The 16552-nt window shown below is 42.6% G+C and overlaps 1 protein-coding gene and 1 non-coding gene across 2 annotated transcripts in view; one reads left to right on the top strand and one right to left on the bottom strand.

Annotated features, from left to right (window-relative positions):
• Nucleotides 1-16552, bottom strand: part of LOC126470674 (uncharacterized) — a 1002968-nt gene that overhangs the window by 958655 nt on the left and 27761 nt on the right. The gene's annotated exons all lie outside the window — the stretch shown is intronic.
• On the top strand, nt 4274-4348 carry Trnar-gcg (transfer RNA arginine (anticodon GCG)). The gene has a single exon. It is a non-coding gene; the product is annotated as a tRNA-Arg (tRNA).

A 16552-nucleotide genomic window follows, 5' to 3' on the forward strand; every position in this document is an offset into this window, starting at 1 on the left:
ACCATTCGATTTCGGGCTGCAATGTACTGGCTGAGGAGGGGGAGACAGGAGAAGGTAATCGAGATGACCGGGCAGGAGATCACCGAGAAGTGCCAATTCGTTAAATAGCGGATGGATACCTGGCAAAGGGAATGGAAGTTAAGCGATAGGAGCTGTAGGGTATATCATTTCTTCCCGGACGTCAGGTCACGTCTGAGACAGAGCCAATCAATGCCAGCCGCGTCGGATTAGCCGAGCGGTCCGAGGCGCTGCATTCATGGACTGTGCCGCTGATCCCGGCAGAGTTTCGAGTCCTCCCTCGGGCATGGGTGTGTGTGTTTGTCCTTAGGATAGTTTAGATTTAGTAGTGTGTAAGCTTAGGGACTGATGACCTTAGCAGTTAAGTCCCATAAGATTTCACACACACTTTTGAACAATCAATACCAGCCGGGGTGTGATTCACTTTCTCTTAGGTCATGACCCTTACCCTGCGCACTTACACCGTATAGGCCGCAGCCAGTGCGTCACTTGTGCATCTGGAAAACATGGATCCTCAGAACATAGAGTTTTAACTGTCGCCGATACAGAGAACCACACCAGACACCAACGTAGTACAACAATGACATTATACGGGCAATAAGAGGCAAAGACGAGTGGGAGATAATAAATAAAATATAAAATCGCTGATGATGTCTGAAGGACATTACATGACGAATACAAACAAACACGGCCGTATAACAGAACACTGCAATACACACGAAGCACGTAAGACAGCAGTTCCAATTCGTACACCAACACCGACAGTAGTACCGAAACACACTCTCACTTAAACAGCCAACACTTCCACCAACACATACAGCAGACAACCTCACACAACATCTAGATTAACTGAAAGGTATTAGAACAAGCAGTGTAACGCAAGGAACCCTGTAAACTTTTCCTAGCTTAAGTATAAACAGCAGGCGTATCCATTCCGCGGTCATTATACCGCTATTGAGATGTAGCACTTGTAACTGAATACTTGGTATATGAGCAACACAATAGGTAAAACTGAAGATACATACTATAGGAACTGAAGATTAATTAAAAACCCCAAGAAATAACATACTTTACGCTCAAACAGCACTGCGCTTTCCACAATGTACATAATAGTTATAGCGTTTTGTAAATAGTGTTTAAGTATTATTAACCCGTAAATTTAACTGTAGCAAACTGAGACTGCAAACCTCGAAGTAGTTCCGAGGCTTTCAGACCAGGCTGGCTCAGATAGGGTAACATTTCTCTCTCTCTTTCTGTCCAAGTCTTTCCTATTATTTATCGTGATATCTTCTTAAAATTTCAATGTTTTTTGTGTTTTTTTCCTTCCAATTTTTAATGCGTCTTTAATTTATTGTTGTTTCTACTGGAATTGCTAAAAACAATAATTGCTCTTTGTAATATGGAATATATTTTGTAATCTGCATGAAAACGACCTATTATAAAATGTAAGGCAATAGGTCTCTAAATGAGCAATAAATCAAATCAATCTTAACCTTAATCTGACAGCAGTAGAGACCTTGCTGACCTTGCGTTTTCTCAACCGGATCTGGCGGTGCTACCTCCTGACTACTCATGGCATGTGGGGCCAGTAAGGAGGTTAACGGTGACCCAGGAAATTCGTATCTCTGTGCATAGTGGGACTTCGTGATATGTATTTGCGCGAATTAGCAACGAGCAGCATAGACATGGAGTACTGTCTGTTTTCCTCTGGAAAAATTGGAAATTTGTGGTAAGGTCTTATGGGACCAAACTGCTGAGGTCATCGGTCGCTAAGCTTACACACTACTTCATCTAACTTAAACTAACATCTACATCTACATCCATACTCTGCAAGCCACCTGACGGTGTGTGGCGGAGGGTACTTTGAGTACTTCTATTGGTTCTCCCTTCTATTCCAGTCTCGTACTGTTCGTGGAAAGAAAGATAGTCGGTATGCCTCGGTATGCCTCTGATTTTATCCTCATGGTCTTTTCGCGAGACATACGTAGGAGGGAGCAATATACTGCTTGACTCCTCGGTGAAGGTATGTTTTGGAAACTTCAACAAAAGTCCGTACCGGGCTACTGAGCGTCTCTCCCGCAGAGTCTTCCACTGGAGGTTATCTATCATCTCCGCAACGCTTTCGCGATTACTAAATGATCCTGTAACGAAGCGCGCTGCTCTCTGTTGGTTCTTATCGATCTCTTCTATCAACCCTATCTGGTATGGATCCCACACTGGTGAGCAGTATTCAAGCAGTGGGTGAACAAGTGTGCTGTACCCTCTTCCTTTGTTTTCGGATTGCATTTCCTTAGGATTCTTCCAATGACACTCAGTCTGGCATGTGCTTTACTGACGATCAATTTTATATGATCATTCCATTTTAAATCACTTATAATGCATACTCCCAGATAATTTATGGAATTAACTGCTTCCAGTTGCTGACCTGCTATATTGTAGCTAAATGATAACGGATCTTTCTTTCTGTGTATTCGCAGCACATTACACTTGTCTACATTGAGATTCAATTGCCATTCCCTGCACCATGCGACAATTCGTTGCAGATCCTCATGCATTTCAATACAATTTTCCATTGCTACAATATACTACAGCATCATCCGCAAAAAGCCTCAGTGAACTACCGATGTTACCCACAAGGTCTTTTATGTATATTGTGAATAGCAACGGTCCTACGACACTCCCCTGCGGCACACCTGATATCACTCTCACTTCGGAAGACTTCTCTCCATTGAAACTTACCCTAAGGACGACACAAGCACACCCATGCCCGAGGGAGGCCTCGAACCTCCGACGGTGGGAGCCCAACGGACCGTGACGAGACGCTTTAGACCACGCGGCGTTTTTCCGCTGGTCAGGAAACGATTGCACAATAGAACAGGAAACGTGACTTGCTGAAGTCACCTGCTATTAGTAGGCAGCAGTCTGATTTCGAATCAAGTCTTCCTGGTAAAGCACTGCCGTTGACAAGGGCGCAGAAAAAATCCATTATCTTCAAAGCCTCGAACAGAGCAGGGTTTTCAGACGATTTCATAGATACGAGTCTAGCTAGCCCTAGTTTATTGGTCCACTTAAGCACGTCTGGTGGTCCTCACGCACTGCAATAGTCCACGGTTTCTCAGATATGAATGGGGTATGAATTTATGCTGTCTCCACGACGGTTGCTTAGATACATGAAATGTATTCCCAACTGCGATTATGGACAACCATTAGCTGTATAATGGAATGACGACAATGAAAATTTGTGTTGACCGGTACTAGAACCCGGATTTCCCGCTTATCGCTAGCGGTCGCCTTACTGTTAGGCTATCCGAGCTCGACTCACGGCCAGACCCAAACTTCCATATGTAGTCAACCACGTATCTACAACCTGTACTCGTACATCCATTATGTATATTCCCGTACAGGTGAGACATTTTACTTAAAAGTCACTTGCCCGGCGTCGGCGGTTAAAAACGATATTGCCGTGCCTGTGTTATTTCGAATTACGATGGAATGTTCCGTTGGATTATACATCTGATGGTTGTCCATATTCGCAATTGCGAATACTTTTTATGCATAGGATGATCGCTTCATTACCCATGAGCGAGCTGTGGAGACTAGTAAATACACAAAGCTGTGGAGAATTTCTGCTTATTGTCCAGTGTAAAATAAATAATTCTGGTTTCATTTTCTAAGTGTTTCATGGTCCTTCGAACCTCCGTTCCTGTAGTTATTGTACTAGGCTCTGCTAAACCATAAGCTGAGTATGATTTTACTGAGTAATACGTTGTTGAATGTTTATAGGCATTCTGTAAGCTCCATTACATATGTACTTCGTCAGTACACGTCACGTGACACGAAACATGAGTTACTTGCTGTCGACGACGGCAGTTATTCGGCAATTAAGAACAGAGTTGTCATTCTCTACAGGTGCCCACCCTCACCACACAAACAAAGAAAATGAGACAAACATAGCCGCGCATAGTGAAACTATCGACGCATTAAGGAGGCCAGCTCTTTCTACTCTTCTCTATACCTAAAAAAATGTATTTATCAGAATGAGATTTTCACTCTGCAGCTGAGTGTGCGCTGATACGAAACTTCCTGGCAGATTAAAACTGTATGCCGGACCGAGACTCGAACTTGGGACCTTTGCTTTTCGCGGGCAAGTGCTCTACCAACTGAGCTACCCAAGCACAACTCACGCCCCGTCCTCACAGCTTTACTTCTGCCAGTACCTCGTCTCCTACCTTCCAAACTCTAGGGGCGTGAATCGTGCTTGGGTAGCTCAGTTGGTAGAGCACTTGCCCGCGAAAAGCAAAGGTCCCGAGTTCGAGTCTCGGTCCGGCATACAGTTTTAATCTGCCAGGAAGTTTAATGTATTTATGTTCAACATCTCTTCCCAAACTACTAGATCGATTCCACGCAACTTTGGTACACGTATCATTGCTACTTGTAAAGAACCACTGCGGGGTAAGGATCACTTACCTCTCTCTCTAAGTGGTGAGGTTGAAAAAGAAATGCAACGCACCGATTGCAGATTCCCACACAATATTCATACACTATTTCAGAATGAGAGCACTTAGCGACTTGTAACATACTTCACATGTGATTTCATACCTTTACGGAACTTTTTCTATCTGACACTCCCCACAAAATCAAATGCAACGAAAAGATTTGTCGCATACTGCATTTTCGCTGTTCATGCAGTGCAATTGCAGCATCAGGCATGACGTTATAATTTATTACTTCTTTACTATTAACTCTATTCTAAACTCATTATGGTCACATTAGTCGTATTCACAGAAAGCACTGAATGCACCTGCAAAATTATGTCCTTGCACGATACGTAGTTCAGGCGATATGGCCTCATACACATTGAGATGCGTACGAACTTCCGCATCAGTCATCATGTGTTAATTTATTACTTCTTTAATACCAACTTTATTCGCGATATATTTTTCAGACACTATTCACATAAATCATTGAATCTAACTGCAGAGTTACATCAGTTTACGTCACATAGTTTTCAAGACATGACGTCATAAACACTGAGATGAAAAACTAGGTTTTCTTATAACGGAATGGAAATTTTCGAGTCTATTCCCTGTCAATGACTGATAATGAGAGTATTTGGCAACTTACAACAAACTTTAAATACAATTCAAACCTTTTCTAAACTTTTCTCGCTTACATGCTTCACGTCAAATATCTAACACGGTCACTAGTTTGTGAAATAATCGGAAGTTCGAAGCTGTTTTATACAAGGGGATTCGAGTCTTTAAAGAATCGGGGTTTATTGTCTACTTACCACCCGGAAAGAAAAATGGCGAGGTTAATCACTACCTACATTCAATACCGTTGGGAACGAAAAGAGGTTGACATTGCGGAATAGCTCAGTAACACCTGGAGCAATATCAACCAAATGTGTTAGGTACATGAGTTATTATCTGTATAAAAATATTGTGTGGTTATTTTCCCCCACTACCACTAAGGGTGGGAGTGTGGTTGAAAAGTGGTGACGCAAAAATGTTCAAAAATATCCTATTGGCATTTATTTTCTATGTTTAGTTGACTTCAAATACTTTTAAAAGTATGAAGTGCAATTTGTCTCTTACTTATGCTGTTCAGTGTGTCAGTCATGTCGTGAGATTGAGCACTGCAGTGTGCCAGTAATTTCCTTAACGTGTTTCGGGATCTACTGTCAAGCAAACGGCTGACTACCAAAGATAAATTTAACATGATCTCTATAACTGTGCGGAGTAAAACAGCAGAGAATCAAACACATATGCGTCTAATATATATCACAAACATACATGTTCAACATCTCCTCCTACACCCCTGGGACAGTTTCAACCAAACATGGTATGCATACAACGATCAGCCAGAACATTATGACCACCGACCTACTATCGATGTAACCCCGACCACACGATAGCAGCGTTACCTGGCGAGGAATGAGTGATAGACACACGCACGGTGCGCGTGTCTTGTCTGGGTGTAGAATGGGGAAGGCGAGCGATCTATCTGAGTTTGACCGATGGAGGATTGTGATGGCCCGAAGGCTCGGATAAGCATTTCGGAAACTGCACAGTTTGTTGGGTGTTCGAGGAGTGCTGTGATGAGTGTCTTGAGCACGTGGTGAAACCAAAGAGAAACCACGATCAGACGTCGTGGGTTTGGACGGCAATCCCTGTTATAGATGTCGGACTTCTTAAGCTGGGCGGACTGGTAAAACAGGACAGGCGGTGAACTGTGGCGGAACTAACATCAGACTTAAATACCGGGCAGAGTAAGTGCGTGTCTGAACACACACTGCACCGAACACTCCTAACGATAGGCCTCCGCAGCCGACGATCCATGCATGTGCCAATGTTGACACCAAGACATCAACAACTACGAATGAAATTGGCACGTGACCATCGGCAGTGGACGTTGGCGGAGGGGCAGAGCGTTGCATGGTCTGACGAATCCCGATACCTTCTTCTCTATGGCGATGGGAGGGCGCAAATCCGTCGTCTTCCAGGGGGACAGCTCCTTCACACCTGTAGTGTGGGATAGAGAGAAGCTGGCAACGGCTCCATTATGCTCTGGGGATCATTCACGTGGGCATGCGTGGGTGCAATGGAGATCGTGCAAGGCACCGTGACGGCAAAGGAGAATCGTACACCAGTTGCAGACAACGTACACAGCAGTGGCATTTTTCAACAAGATAATGCGCAATGTTGCAAGGCCAGGAGTGTGATGGAGTGGTTCGAGGAACACAGTGGCGAGTTCCAAATGATGTGCTGGCCATCCAACTCGCCAGATCTGAACCCGATCGAACACGTCTGGGATGTGACTGAACATGGCGTCAGAGCACATCGCCTCCTCCCCGGAATTTACAGGAGATAAGTGATTTGTGTGTGCAGATGTGGTGCCAGCTGACTCCAGCGACTAACCGATGCCTCACTGCTTCCATGCCATGAATCGTCGCCGCTGTAATCCGTGCCAAAGGTGGACATACCGGGTATTAGGTAAGTGGCCCTAATGTTATGGCTAATCACTGTATTACTCACTAACTAGAAGGACATACTGTTGGAGTAAGAACCACAAACTTCGCTTCGGTTAGTAGGTGGAGGTGATAACGTGATGATGGACAGAGAATGGAGGGATGATAACTTGGACAGACAAAGGGGGGAGGGGAATCAGGAAATGCACAGACAGAGAGATGGGGGAGGAAATGGACACAGAGAGAGGGAGAAGGAGGAGGCGATGGAAGATAGAGGGAGGAGGAGGAGATGGACAGAGAGGGAAGAGGAGGAGATGGACAGAGAGAGGGAAGACTGGAGACGTATAGAGAGAGGGCGAGGACGAGATGGACACAGATAGGGAGAACGGATAAAGAGAGGGTGTGGAGGAGGTGGATAGAGAGATGCGGAGGAGCAGCTGATCAGAGAGAGTAGGGAGGAGGAGATGCACTTGCAGAAGCCTGGAATAAATAAATACTCGGGCACCGGCGGGTATCTCAGCTAGTAATTAGAACACGTCGTGGTATGTGTGCTCCATGAAGATAATACGCTGGTATTAACGGAAATAGCGCTAGCTGATGTACTAAGTAGAGGGTGCTCCTGTGAAATGGGCTGTCGTCACATTTTGTACTGGCAGCACGACCGGCGATGACCACGCTGCGCCATACCGATGGCCGCTCCACGCGTAGGGTGCTATATATTTGAGGCCGTGCAGACACTGGGCTCTCACAAGGATCGTGTCAACAAGATAAGGTGATTACCTTTAACTGGGGAAAACCTTTGCTGCTGGAGCGAAATGCCATGGGAAACGTGTTGCTGGCTACGATTGGCGTCGACTGCAGCGCATTTTAACAGCGGAATGAGAGGCGCTGAACAGCTAGTTTCACGCTAAATGAATACTGGACACTTTTCTTTACTGAAGCCAATATCCTCTTAGGAAGATATCACCTTCACTGATGGGTGGCGATACGCCTATGACCGGGAAGAATTTGTTGAAATCTACATCCAGCTAATAGCTGAAGACGTGCGCTCAAGTGCTACTCTCAGATGAAGAGGTTGGCACAGGAGAGGAATTGGTGGCGGCTACATCAAAGCAGTCAGAAGTCTGATAGCTAAAAGAACATATTCTCTATATATTCGAGGTCATGAAGTGAGCAGTGAGCTTTAAGCGTAACAGAAATACGAAGAAAGGGTATACAGAAGAATCGTACCCCAGTGACGTAAGAACACTATAGTAGGGCTGCACGCATAAGGGGAGTTGTGCTTGAGTAGTAATTGTAAGTATGAAGATGGCTAACTACATGGACCATAGGCTACTGTAGACTGTCACAATTAAGCGTAGACTACGGTAGTTTTGATCAGTCAAGGCCGTACCCGCTTTACCTGTATATTGGCCGTGTTCCATACCTATTGGGCGTTGCGCTTTCTTTACGTATGCGATCAGTGTGTTATTAGATTCCCCTAAAAACGGGAACCGTTAATAAACTGAGTCAGGATATATAAATGACCGGTTAAACTACGGGACATTTTTGTTATACATAGTTATCCTCCTATCTGTTACTTAAGAATAAACAGTATATATAGCAAAACTTAAATTGTGAATCATTAATGCAGATTTTATTCGAAAATTGTTGATTTGCAACGTGAAACGGAGGGATGTTGTAGTAGAAAGAAAGAAAAGAATACAGATTTATCATACAGCGCTAGAGAACGCAGTTTCCTCGGCAAAAAGGTAAAATAAAAAAAAAATGCTAAATAAAAATATATCACACATCACTTGAATATTTTATCGCACTTACATACGAGTAAAATATTTTTCTGTTGCTCACAAATAATTTTCGCATTTATCATTAATAACAGAAACTCCTTCATTTTATCACGATGAAGAACATTCAAGTGATTACAAAACAATAAAAATAATTACACCTATATTTTTTATGTTTGTGCACGTAAAATGTAATTGCATCAATAGTAATTGCTTTGGTTACATGAAAGTTAAGAAGTTATGCAATCAACTAATTGTTAATGCTTACAGAATGCAATTTATATTCGGTAAGGATATAAGATACACAAAGGGCTAACACTGAATGATGTGCAGATCTTCTAATTATTTGCAAAACAAACAACCAAAGAAACAAAAAACTAAGAGAAGTCATCGGCTCCCAGTGTTTCTCCTACAAATACATTTATACTTCTTTCCCTACCAATTATACCAACACTGCCAGTATTCCTACCCTTTACTATGCTATTTCTGTAATATACTATACCTACCGAACCGTAGTTGTGGAAGAACGTAACTAAAGTTGTGGCTGATACCGAGAAGACGAATATCGGATTTTGAAATAGGTTTCTTAAAAACCATATCAAGAAGTTGTGTAAGACGAAAGGCTGTATGATTCCAGAAGACATGAAAATATTTTTTTTTGTTATTTACCGGGCGACAATCACGGGTTTCATTCACACAGCTACTGGTATGAGCTGCAGTATGCTCTTGAGACTCGTCCCTATGAAATAACGCAGCTTTTCGCATTTGAGATTCCATAGTGGCTTGCGGTGTTTCTTGTCACCGTCGTAGAAGGATGTGACACGAGAAACAATCGTTTAACGCACAAGTTACAGCTTTTTCCAAGTGAAGAGAAAGTATATACTTCATCGTACCCTCTAACGTACACTTACAGTCACACACGTCACTATCTCATTTCGAAACGGTGATACTTTAGACTGTATTCAGAGTGTCAGAGTGTCATGGTCTAGTTCTACGACCGGCGAACCACTATGAGGTTTAAAAGTGCGGCCTATTTCCTCCCATATTCTTCACGAATTCGGGTTACTTTTCCGCTTCTGATTAGTTCGATTTCTATTGGAAATGAAACTAACTAGAGTTGCGCCATACCAAAACTACGGATCTGTGGTTTTGAACAGTACATAAATGATGTAGTAAATGGTGGGATTACTGGTAGGATTGGTAGCATTGATAGGGAAAAAAATATAAATGAATATGTGTGAATGGAACTGGAAACCGATGACTTCTCTTTGTTTTCTGTTTGTTTACTTTGCACATAATTAGAACCGCACATTGTCCAGCGTCAGTACACTGTGTATTTTATATCCTTAGAAGATATAGATGGCAGTTTATGGGGAACAAGAAATAGCTGCTTCGGTAACTTTTGCGCTGTTATGCAACCAAAAAGAAATTACTTTGTTCACTTTTAGTACATAGTGTATTTCATATCCTTACAAAATACAAATTGCACTTTATAAGAAATAAAAATTAGCATCTCGAGTAACTTCTGCGCTTTTATGTAACTAAAATAGTTACTTTTGTTGCAAATACAGTTTACAAGCAGAAACAAAAAATAACAAAAATATGTATGTAATTATTACTTTTGAATGCATTACGGGAACAGCAGTGATCAATGTCTTGTAAATAATTACTATTAAAAACAGTCTTGATCACGATTTATTTTACAAGGTGACCGGTTTCGACCACTACTGTGGTCATCTTCAGACCACTGAGTAGGAAAACCTTTCTGTTGGAGAATCTGTGATTTTCCAACAGAAAGGTTTTCCTACTCAATGGTCTGAAGATGACCACAGTAGTGGTCGAAACCGGTCACCTTGTAAAATAAATCGTGATCAAGACTGTTTTTAATAGTAATTATGTAATTATTGTTGTTGTTTTGTACTCAGTAGAGCGTTCTTTCACATAATCCAAGGCAAAAGCTTCTTGTCATATTCTGTAAGTGCGAAAGTTTTTCAGCAATAACAGACACATGTTTTATATAAGCTCGACAAAGTACTGAAGCTACGTTTGATATGTTGTTGTTTTCTTTTTTTTAATTTTACCTTTTTGTTGGGAAATTGTGTATCATAGCGCTATATGATAAACCTGTATTTTTTTTTATTGCAACATCGCTCTAATTCTCGTTAGAAACCAATAATTTTCGAATAAAACCTGAATTAAACAATGATAGTTTCAATTTTGCTATAAATACTATTTATTTATGGGTAAGAGCTAGGAGGATAATTATACAAAACAAAAATGTTCTGTAGGTTATGCGGCCCTTTATATACCCACATTCAGTTTTTAGACTGTTCATCACTTCTGGTTTCTAGGTTAATTTAGTATGAAACTGATCGCATAAGCGTACATCGCGATCGAAATGAGGTTCATACACGTACAAAGGAATCGAAATGAGGTCACACCCGACAGGTATGCAACGCACCTAACATGGAGTTAACGCGTTTAGGATTTTAACTGACCAAAACTTCTAGGAAAACTACCGTAGTCTACGCTTACTTAAGACACCTCAGCCATAAAACTAACTATAACGTTTCTTTTCTACGTCATTCTTCCATCAATATGACTTCCTCATGAACTTTCTTTCTCGGTGAACATCACCCAAGATTGTTCTTTCAATTTATACGGTTTCCTATTCAATAAAGAGTACAGTGATAACTCATCCATCACGTTAAATAGTATGTGTTTCCTCATGTTTACCGTCTAAATGAATTTAACATGAAATAACATGTTCGAAAATGACTATATCGTACTCAAGTAGAGAGGCAGCATGTTTGGACAATGTGGCAGGTGTGAGCCCAGCTGGTGGTGCGGTCTGAATATTTTGCGGCGGCTTAGCTTGCGCGGCACGCAACGTCTCCTAGTCATTAGGTGGCGGGATCAATCACGACGCTAATGAAGGTGATCCAGCAGTGCAACACTCGGCGCGCTCTTCTGCACGCCCCCGCCGGCGCGCCCTTCGCACCTCAGCCGCGCCGTGTTTTCACCGCACAGCAAATGTGTCAGAACGCCGCTATTGACGACTGCCGTAGTTAACGCAACTCGCGCGCAAAAGCTTCAATTAGCACCTCTCGTTTCACAGTGAGACAGGAAAGAGTTTATTTAAAACGTTTTAGACTTTCTGCAGCACGAGAGTGACAAAAACTAAGTACACACGGAGTGCAAGACTGTATTATTTTAATGATTCGAAGTATCCTGCGGGTAACTCTCGGCACAAGAACACAGAAAGAAGTGGCTGGGATCTGGCGTTAAATAATATGCTGATCTCAAAAACTGTAGAGTGAGGAGGGTGAGGACAACATGGGGAGAGTACGAGAGTGCGTGTGAGAATTTACCGATATCGTGCACCCAGTGTTAAGGCGGCTGCAACGAGGGAGGAGAACAAATGGAAAATTGCACAAAATGTTTAAGTCGTTTCCGGTGCTATTATCCAGGATTGTTGTGAAAAGCAGGAAGACCTCCAGAAAAACGGTACACTGCTGAATGTATGACGGTTGACCCTAGCCGACCGATGTGGCCGAGAGGTTCTAGGCGCTTCAGTCTGGAACCGCGCGATCGCTACGGTCGCCGGTTCGAATCCTGGCTTGGGCATGGATGTGTGTGATGTCCTTAGGTTAATTACGTTTAAGTAGTTCTAAGTTCTAGGGGACTGATGACCTCAGATGCTAGGTCCCATAGTGCTCAGAGTCATTTGAACCTTTTTTTTTACCCTAAACATATATATAAGTCGTAATTGCCATAATTTTTCTATTATACGATGGTCAATCAGTCACTGAATACAGATACAACCATAGAACAGCTATGAATATGCGCCGGGAGTGACACACAAAACTAGTAGTAGACACTAGACTATGATTAACTGGAATTTACAAGTTACAGAGGTAATTCGTGAAACCCGAGTTTGACTGTTTCTTCAGTACTGATCGACAGTCTGGGACTCCCAAAAGACAGATTTAATAGAGGAGATGGAAAAGATCCACAGAAGAGTTCAGTTTTTCTGATCTACGCGTTTATTATGTTCCAAAGATTTTGCCTGATTCTCATCAAAGTCCAGTGGCGTGCGCTACAAGGGAGAATGTGTAAATTATAGAGAGGTTTACTATTATAATACTGGAAGCACACGATCCTAGAAGAGCCACATTCTGGTCATTATGAGAATAGCAGAAAAAGTACTTCCCACAAATGCAACAGCAAAGAGGAGAACCCAAGTTCTCTCCCATAATGTTGGTACGAAGAAACGCAAGAGATGCGACAACTTAAAAAAATACTTAGTTACTAGGAGAGTAAGATACCGATATAGTTTCCAAGCTCTGTTGGCCATAGCAGAGGAAATTAACCGTGGCGTTTCTGAAGGAATTTGTCCCCCATTCATCTAAAATTGTCTTAATGAGGATGGCTGAGCGGGATCTGCAACCAACTCCTCCCAAATGTGGGTCTGACGAATTTACCAGCAAGCCGCATCACTTACAAGAACGTGATGTATTCTAAAATAAGTATGGTAAATATTCTACGCTTTACATGAATGTGTGCACTGGTGTTATTAACGGCCATCTAATGGGCCGTATCTTCTGCCTAACAAGCTCGGTGGAGGAAACTACCGTATCTTTCATGGTGAAGTACCACAAGAAATGTTGGAGAATGATCTACCAGCAGTTAGGCAACGTTATGGTTCCAGTATTTCGGGGCACCACTACACTTTACCGTTGATGTCAGAGAATATTTATACAATGTTTTCCCCAATTATTGGATTGCAAAGGATAGGCTAGTACCGTGACCACACCTTCTAATGATTTCTTTGCGTGAGATGGCGGTTTGGAGGGATGGGGTGGGGAGTGGGTGGTGGGAGGGAGCGATGCGGCGTTTGGTGTACGAGACACTCATAAACGCTCCCGAAGAGCTGGTTGCCCCTTTGGCTGAAGCTGAAACCATTATACGTGAAACACATGGTTGTTCTGAGCGTATTAGACAATCATTAACATGCAGCTAGCATATGTGCATTAATGAGGACGGATAACATTTTCAGAAACATTCATAAAACAATATTCATCATACGGTAGTTTGAATACCGTCTCTGAACATAAATTGTGTCAAAATTTTCACGGACCCCTCTCGGGAAAACGAGGCAAGTATTAAATTTTCATCACACTCAGAAATTTTGTTGTATACGTAGTTTTTTTTATATCCTGTTTAGAGGTGATTACACGTTGAAGCTTCAGTTTAACCCACCTGAACCCAGGCGCGACTGTAGCTCACTTCCGTGAGACGGATTCTGAAGTGTTAAAGCAACTGAAATTCTTTTCAGCTTTGGGATTCATTTCATAACTAGAAAAATATAACACTTTTTGTTTGTTTCCAAACGCAAACTAGGAAACAATTTATAAGTTGTATTAACCTTTGCATTAGCAACGAATAATATTAGTATTTATTTTATCTTACGGCATGCACTTACGTAAGCAAAAATACTATATAAACAAGAAAATTTCGGATATAAAAGACAAGCAAGAGGAAAGTAAAAAATAAAATAGAGGTGTTGTTCAATCCCCTTTATCTCAGCTGGGGATAATTTCTGCAGATCCACCATGCACCTTGTCAGGACCGTTTTTGGCACTCTTGAGCAATATGGGAGATTATTTCACGCCCCAATCCAAAATAACTTTGGAACATGGACAGTTTAGTCCATTTGAACAGTAAAACCGTACTTCTGCCAAAGCCTGTACTTATTTTGTTGGTGGTTTTCAGACTCTATGCGGCAAGATAGTGTCGGAAGTTCCATGCGGCTTTTCGCAGATGATGCTGTAGTATACAGAGAAGTTGCAGCATTAGAAAATTGCAGCGAAATGCAGGAAGATCTTCAGCGGACAGGCACTTGGTGCAGGGAGTGGCAACTGACTCCTAACACAGACAAATGTAATATATTGCGAATACATAGAAAGAAGGACCCTTTATTGTATGATTATATGATAGCGGAACAAACACTGGTAGCAGTTACTTCTGTAAAATATCTGGGAGTATGCGTGCGGAACGATTTGAAGTGGAATGATCATATAAAATTAATTATTGGTAAGGCGGGTGCCAGGTTGACATTCATTGGGAGAGTCCTTATAAAATTTAGTCCATCAACAAAGGAGGTGGCTTACAAAACACTCGTTCGACCCATACTTGAGTAATGCTCATCAGTGTGGGATACGTACCAGTTCGGGTTGACAGAGGAGATAGAGAATATCCAAAGAAGAGCGGCGCGTTTCGTCACAGGGTTATTTGGTGAGCGTGATAGCGTTACGGAGATGTTTAGCAGACTCAAGTGGCAGACTCTGCAAGAGAGGCGCTCTGCATCGCGGTGTAGCTTGCTGTCCAGGTTTCGAGAGGGTGCGTTTCTGGATGAGGTATCGAATATATTGCTTCCCCCTACTTATACTTCCCGAGGAGATCACGAATGTAAAATTAGAGAGATTCGAGCACGCACGGAGGTTTTCCGGTAGTCGCTCTTCCTGCGAACCATACGCGACTGGAACAGGAAAGGGAGATAATGACAGTGACACGTAAAGTGCCCTCCGCCGCACACCGTTGGGTGGCTTGCGGAGTATAAATGTAGATGTAGAAGTCAACGGCACTAGGTTCATTAGACGCGTTAACATGCCACAGTGCTTTGCCCCAAAGGTCTGTCAACTCAGGTTGAACGTTAAAACTGGTAGAGTGCATATTCTTTGCTAACGTAGTTGTAGGGTGGCGGAACTTCAGCGTTGTTGGCTCTGAGCACTATGGGACTTAACTTCTAAGGTCATTAGTCCCCTAAAACTTAGAACTATTTAAACCTAACTAACCTAAGGATATCACACACATCCATATCCGAGGCCGGATTCGAACCTGCGACCGTAGCGGTCGCGCGGTTCCAGACAGCGTTGTTGAGGGTGTACTAGCAGTGTCTTCGTGGATGGGCAAGAGCGGGTCATTATTAAACTTCTTGTATTTACGTGCCAGGGCATCCTGCCGGTGAAGTTGGAGTGGTGCAATTTTGCTGATTATTGGCAGCTAGGCAGTAGAAGTGGGTTTAATGCTGCCAGTGACGATTGTTATTGTTGTGTTGGGAGTCTAGTTTACTAACGTGGTGACCGATGAGATATACTGACGCGCCTTGTTCTTCTGTGATTTAAACCGGATCTACGGGCGATGCATCCCATGTAAACCTGCAGAACTTTCGTGTTGTGTTGTTCCTTGAGGCAACTTTTCCACCAGTGTTGGTTACATGCTGTTTATAGGTGAGAGACCTGTCCAATGTAATACCCAGATGTCTCGAACATTGATTATATTTGATCTGAGTCCCATTGAAGTTTATTTTCAGCTTTCGATGAACCATTTTGCTATTCATAAGGAAACATACACATCTAGTCTTACCTGCACTTGGAATCGGTCTCAGTTTTCTGTAATATTCTTCATGACTTGTGTGGTCAGCCGGCCGGAGTGGCCGAGCGGTTCTAGGCGCTTCAGTCTGGAACCGCGCGACCGCTACGGTCCCAGGTTTGCATCATGCCTGGAGCATGGATGTATGTGTCATCCTTAGGTTATATTAGGTTTAAGTAATTATAAGTTCTAAGGGACCATTTTTGTGTGGTCATTTGATAATATTTGTTCAATGACTTTTGTCGAGTTATGCTTGGTTACAATTGCCATGTCATTCACAAATGCAAATTTTCTGGGCTCTGTGTTCGGAATGCCAGCTATGTTCATGCTGAAGGCAGCAGGGGCC

The sequence above is a fragment of the Schistocerca serialis genome, chromosome 3, assembly GCF_023864345.2.
Source record: "Schistocerca serialis cubense isolate TAMUIC-IGC-003099 chromosome 3, iqSchSeri2.2, whole genome shotgun sequence".
NCBI lineage: Eukaryota > Metazoa > Arthropoda > Insecta > Orthoptera > Acrididae > Schistocerca > Schistocerca serialis.